This window comes from Panthera leo, chromosome A1 (genome assembly GCF_018350215.1).
Source record: "Panthera leo isolate Ple1 chromosome A1, P.leo_Ple1_pat1.1, whole genome shotgun sequence".
Lineage (NCBI taxonomy): Eukaryota > Metazoa > Chordata > Mammalia > Carnivora > Felidae > Panthera > Panthera leo.
Window position 1 is genome coordinate 175,034,323 of NC_056679.1, and position 6,767 is coordinate 175,041,089.

The following is a 6,767-nucleotide window of genomic DNA, read 5'->3' on the forward strand; positions in this document are numbered from 1 at the left end:
TAAGCAGGTATCTTCAAAATCCCAGTGTAGGAGGCTGAGCTTTAGGAGGGAGGTAGCCACCCCAGCAGGAAGTTAGGGGGGGATATTTTGTTATCTATCTATCATCTATCTATCTATCTATCTATCTATTATCTATCTATCTATCCAGCTATCTATCTATTTAGTGCGATCAGGAAAGGGGCAGAGGGAGAGGGAGAGAGAGAATCCCAAGTAGGCTCCATGCCCAGCACAGAGCCCGACACTGGGCTTGATCTCATAACCTTGAGAGCATCACTTGAGCCCAAATCAAGAGTCGTATGCTTAACCACCCAGGCGCCCCAAGAGGGGGGCATTTTATGGTTCTCCCTAGGCTGAACACAAAGACTGGAGTCCTGAGGTGAAGGTCAGGAGTAAGGAGGGATGCGGGTTCAGGTACCATGGGGTATGGCCTTCAGCACAAGGCAGGGAATGTTCCAGATCCATGGAATAAAGGGCTGCCATTAGCATCAATACTTCTCTGAGCTCTGTATCTCTCATTTTTTAAGACTTATGGTCCTGTCCCTTCCCCCACTCTTTGTCTTCTGGATCCCGGGCCCCTTTCTACCCGACCCCGCCTTGCCCAAACCATCAGATATTGCCGTCATGTGAACTAGGCAGGCCGCCAGCTGGGCAGCACTTACACAACTCATGGCGCCTATTTAAAGTGTCTGAGAGACTCAACACTCCATCAGGACCTGGGGGCACAGAGTAATTATCACTCCCTCTTACCTCCTCCTTCTTTTTTCTTTTTTCTTTTCTTTTTTTTCTTTTCTCTTCTCTTCTTTTTTCTTTTTTCTTTTCTTTTCAATTTTTCTTTTCTTTTCTTCTCTTCCCTTCTCTTTTCTCTTCTCCTCCTCCTCCTCTCCCCCCTCCTCCTCCCACCTTCCCCTTCCTTCCTCCTTCCTCCTCCTCCCCCTCCTCTCTCTCCTCCTCCTCCTCTGTCACCTTCTTCTTCTTCTTCTTCTTCTTCTTCTTCTTCTTCTTCTCCTTCTTCTTCTTCCTCTTCTCTTCTAAAGATTCAGTATGAATTGGCATTTTCCTCTGAACTCCCTCCTCCTCACTCCTTGAAAGGACAAATGAATCAAAACGTTGAGTATCACTCAGCCCACGGTAGACTCCTGATGTGACAAAAGTGTACTGCAGACAGGATCCATCCAGGGGGCCTCTGAGGCCATGTGCCAGGTTGTAGTCCCTGAATGAGCTCTGGGCCATGGATCTCGCATGGCCGACTAGTTAAGCAGTGAAAGATTCCTCAACAGCCATGTGTCCACCCAGGTTACAAACTGAGCCTCTTTTTCAGACCCATATTCATTCCAGCCTATATTATCCTTGGCAAAGGGGAACAGCATACTACTTGCCTTGTAACAGCTTACATTCGAGAAGCTTCTAGGAGTAGAGTTTCCCGCGTTTCACAAATACTTCTGCGTGTGCAGGGGAGTCAAGTGGAGGAAGAGTGGAGTTATTTGGGAAGCTCAACCCCCTCGGGTCTCTCAAGATGGTGAACATGATTGACCTAAGAGGGCAGGAAAGACCTAGTCACCATTCAGAAGTTGGATTCGAACATGTTTCCCATTTCTCCAATTCCCCTCCTCCTCCTCCTCCTCCTTCTTTTATGATAATCAACTGCCCTAGGGAAGACAATGTCACAACATCACATTTTTTCAAAGGTTACTCACGGCAGCTCACTTCTGGGGAAACTGGGACACATTTGAGAGTGAAAGTGGATGATATTAGTAATTACGTTGGGACGGGAGGTATAAGCTTGGGGTATGCCTGGAAACCAAGGACACAAGGTCACCCCGCATAGCCGGCATCTTTGCACAGCTGGAACGCGCAGTGGTCTTGCAGGGAGCCGTACCCGCCGTCCCAAAGCTCATCGTGCACTGAAGTCTGTGCGTCATGCTTGGAAGTGAGCCATAGTTAGATCCTCTTTCCTCAGAACCTATTTGTTCTTCATTTGCTCCAGTAGCAAATCAGAAAGATGATGAAACGTGCCGGGCCAGGCAGCCAGCCGTGACGAAGGACAGTCTAAGCTTTGCCCCCCAAAACAAAGTCTAGAGAGAACTTACCATGCTTGGGACAAATGCTCCAGTTATTTAGCTCAATAGATTCTTCTATCTACCTATCTAGATATCTATCTAGAGAAAGTGCACGCAGGCAGAAAGTGCACGGGCAGAGGGAGAGAGAGAGAAACCTGAGCAGACTCTAGGCTCAGTGTGGAGCCTGACGTGGGGCTCGATCCCACGACCCTGGGATCGGGACCCGAGCTGAAGCCGAGAGTTGGGTGCCCAACCAACTGCGCCACCCAGGAGGCATCCCTGGGTTCTTGAATTTAAAATGATGACTTTCTGAGGCGCCTGGGTGGCTCAGTCGGTTGAGCGTCCGACTTCGGCTCAGGTCACGATCTCACAGTTCGTGGGTTCGAGCCCCGCGTCGGGCTCAGAGCCTGGAGCCTGTTTCCGATTCTGTGTCTCCCTCTGTCTCTACCCCTCCCCCATTCATGCTCTGTCTCTCTGTCCCAAAAATAAATAAACGTTAAAAAAAAATAAAAAAAAAATAAAATGATGACTTTCTTCATCTAGAAAATGTCAATTTATTCAACAGCCTTTTGCTGATTATCTTCATTGGGCTAGCGGTTCAGATGTAAGGATAAGTAAGTCACAGAACCTGTCCTCAAGGAGCCGATAGCCTGGGGCAGAAAACCAGTAAGAATACATAACAATAACGCAGTGAAATAATGTGTAGTAACAGGGGGGTGAGCATAGCAATGCCAACAGAGGCACATTTATCCCACCTGGTGCAACTGAGGGCTTCTCGGAGGAGGTGACATCAGACCTGTGCTTTGAGGCATGGTTAGGCATTCCGGCGGCAAAGAAAGGGCAGAAGGGGTCCTTGGGCAGAGCAAGCAGCGAGAGTGAGAAGACAAATTTACTTGGGAAAGACTCATCATCACCAGTGGAAGGCCCTTCTGTTCACAGGATCTGGAACATGAGACGAATTGAGGACACCTTACGGTGTATCTGAAGGTTTAAAAAGCTTATCAGTCAAGCTGGTTGACTATTGAATAAAATACTTCCATCCCAAGTATACAAAATCTGAGCATATTTTATCAGAAATGTAAAGCAAATGGAAAAAATCAAACAAAAAAAATTTTTTTCTTATATATATTTTTCTGAAAAAAATTCTTCTAAGATATTCAAAGTTACCTATTAAAGGTAAAAGGCAAAATATAAATTACAGTTAATGAATGTCAAACACTTGAACAGTAACTATTTTATTATTTTATTTTATTTTATTTTATTTTATATTTTATGTTTTAGAGACAGAGAAAGCGTGCAAGCAAGGGAGGGGGCAGAGGGAGAGAGAGAGAATCCCAAGCAGGCTCCACACTCAGCATGGAGCCTGATGCCGGGCTCGATCCCACGGCCTGGGGATCGTGACATGAGCTGAATCAAGAGTCAGACACTCAACCGACTGAGCCACCGAGGCACCCCCCAGAAATTATTTCTTTTTATTAAAAAAATTTTTTTTAACGTTTATTTATTTTTGGGACAGAGAGAGACAGAGCATGAACGGGGGAGGGGCAGAGAGAGAGGGAGACACAGAATCGGAAGCAGGCTCCAGGCTCTGAGCCATCAGCCCAGAGCCTGACGCGGGGCTTGAACTCACGGACTGTGAGATTGTGACCTGAGCTGAAGTCGGATGCTTAACTGACTGAGCCACCCAGGCGCCCCAGAAATTATTTTTAAAGTCGATTAAAAATGTTTACTTAATGGTAAGTTTATCTAATTTTGAAAAATTGGAGTAAAATTCACGTAACGGAAAGGTGGCCACGTTAACCACCACGAAGCGTCCCGTTCAGCAGCATTGAAGCACGTTCACGTCGTGTGCAACCATCACCACCGTCTTTCGTCAGAACTCTTTCCGTCTTGTAAAGCAGAACCCTGTCTTCACAAAACTGTAACCCCAGCCCCTGGGAGTCGGATTCTGCTTTCTGACTCTATGGAGCCTCATGTAAGGCCACAGGAGTCACACAGCACTTGTCCTTCCGTGACTGACGCTCCGAGGGAGCAGAACGTCAAGGTCCACCCTATTGCTGCGTGTATCGGAATTTCCTTCCTTAAAAAGCAGGATTTTTACACATTTCAAATATGCCCACATTTGAAACATTTTTCAAAAACATTTCCATGTCCATCCAGCTGCTTAAATAGTCAGTAACAGGGGCGCCTGGGTGGCTCGGTCGGTTGAGCGTCCGACTTCGGCTCAGGTCGTGATCTCGCGGTCCGTGGGTTCGAGCCCTGCATCGGGCTCTGTGCTGACAGCTCAGAGCCTGGAGCCTGTTTCAGATTCTGTGTCTCCCTCTCTCTCTGCCCCTCCCCTGTTCATGCTCTGTCTCTCTCTCTGTCTCAAAAATAAATAAACGTTAAAAAAAAATTAAATAGTCAGTAGCATGCTTCAGGCATGGTCCATCTGGACCCCCACGTGTACAGATTGGACAGCAGGGTCCATTGCTGATACGCTGGTGTTCCTCAGCCTCTGTGTGCAATGGTGGTAAACTCAGGGTCAGTTCATGAGTTGTTCTAGAACCCTGCTTGGGAAACTGAAGAGAGGTCCTCAAAGGGGAAACCCAGCGTCCTTGTGAAACCACCCACGGATGCTCTCTGAGAAGAAGGACTTGTAATAGGTCAACTTACAAGATATCAGAAAGCTTATTGTATATAAGTTCGTCTTAAACTCACCTTTCAGGAATAATTGAGATAAAAGCTTAGGTAGTTCTCTATTAGGGTTATCGGAAATTACTAACCGCACTATCTCGCTTCCGTAACTTCTCCTGCTTGCTAAATGGATAACTTAGGTTGCAAAACACTCCCCCATCCCTTCTACCAAGATCTGGCCCAGGCAAAGACCAACATGTAACAAGTCACGAACTCACTGCCCCACGGTATCTTAGGTGTCTCACTATGATTGATCATTTTAAACCCTCTTAGGACAAAGAACTTTAAATTGATAGGTTCCTGCCAACACTAACGTCTGTGTGTCACAATATAATTGGCTACCATGAAATGCTGTAAATCGTAATTGGTTAACCAAATAATGACGTATTCTGATTTGCTAAAATCCATATAAGCTCACGGCTACCTTTATTCGGGGCGTGCTCTGCACTTTTCTCCTTAAGATCAGGAGATCAGGTTTGGCCCGGCCGTGAAGAAAATCTTGCCTCGCTTCTATTCGGCGTCTGATGGTTTTTTTCGACAGTGCCCTGTTTCGGGACTGAGCTAGTTTCCCTCCCTGGGGCCCCCAAACTCTCCGCTCTGGCTGAAGCAGCAACGTCTCCGGTGTCCGAACAGTCCGAGGCACAAATCTTCCCAGCACTTGAACGTGCCCATGCCTGTTTCGTGGACAGGAGACAAAAGATGTGGAGAAGCATCTTCCAGGGGCCTGAATGGTGTCGGTCATGCAGTGGATGTTTAGGGCTGTGGATTGTGTCGTGTGACTGAACCCTTATGTGATATTTAGCTCGTGTACTTTTTTTTTGTAATTCTGACGCATCGCATCCTCCGAAGGGCAGGGCCCAGAGCAGGACACAGCCTTCCCTGGGTCTGAGGGCCTTACTGACCAGAAGCAGGAAGTGTTGGCTTGGCCGGATTGATGGGTGAGCCTCCTCATCCCTAACAGCCCCTCCAGCCACACCAGAGAAATTTACAGTCTAAGGAAAAGCAATGCGCTTGCCTGAAGATGTGGCTTCAAACGAGGCCCCAGTGTTCCTCGTAGCACATCTCTAGCTGATTCCTGGACACGTGGGGAGAAGGAAGTGTTTTCAGAACAGTCAATCCAGAAGTCAGCCAGGTCCCCTCGCTGTCTGGTTTTCACAGTAAATCTTGTTCTAATTTCTGTCCTTCCAGCACCTGTCAAAGACCAAAGCTCTACCTCGAAGGGCTTACACTTTTCTCTCCTTCTGGGCATCCATTTCCTGGAGCTTTTATCTCTTTGGGTGCTCTCGCCATTCTGGGCTACATCCTTCCCGGCCAAAATGCTCGCACTCCTCAGAAAAACAAAACAAAGCAAAAGGCTCGAACAAACAGGAAGTCTGTACGAGAACGGCATCACCGGAGAATTTGTGAAAAATTCTGTTTGTCATCACGTGGGTTCCGAGCACAGCCGCTCAAGAGACGAGTGAAAATCAAATACAATTAGGGTTTTGTCCGTTTGTTGCGATTCCTTGAGAGTTGAAAATGAGCATCACAAGGGAACACATAGAACAAATTACCATGAATCTGTCCTCGGGGGATCCTCCAACTCTGTTAATGGACCAGGTGTTAATTTGCTGACTGTCAGGGCCAGAAGGGACAGGAAGCACATCTACTCTCCTGATGGGTTGTCAGACTTATTTGGCGATGGAACCCTTTTTTTCAAACAGGCTCATTCAGATGCCTGATATGTTATGCAGATAAACACAGAAATTCTCCTGCTGAAGCAAGGGTTCGAGACCCCCTCGAGAACGTGTGTTCTCATCGAGGCCTATGACCTCACGTTCAGCCCTCAACTCCTCAATGTCCAATAGGACATTCTGTGCGCCACGTTTTGGGGTGAGAGCCCCGGAATTATAGCAACAACTAAGGAAGGTAACTTTAGCCTCCGCAGGGCATTGAATCCAGTGACAAAGACCACTTCCCGCTTCTTTGACAAGATCGGCAAAGTATTTTTTGGTAAGCTTTATATTTTACTGATACCTGGAATGGCGCGTTTTC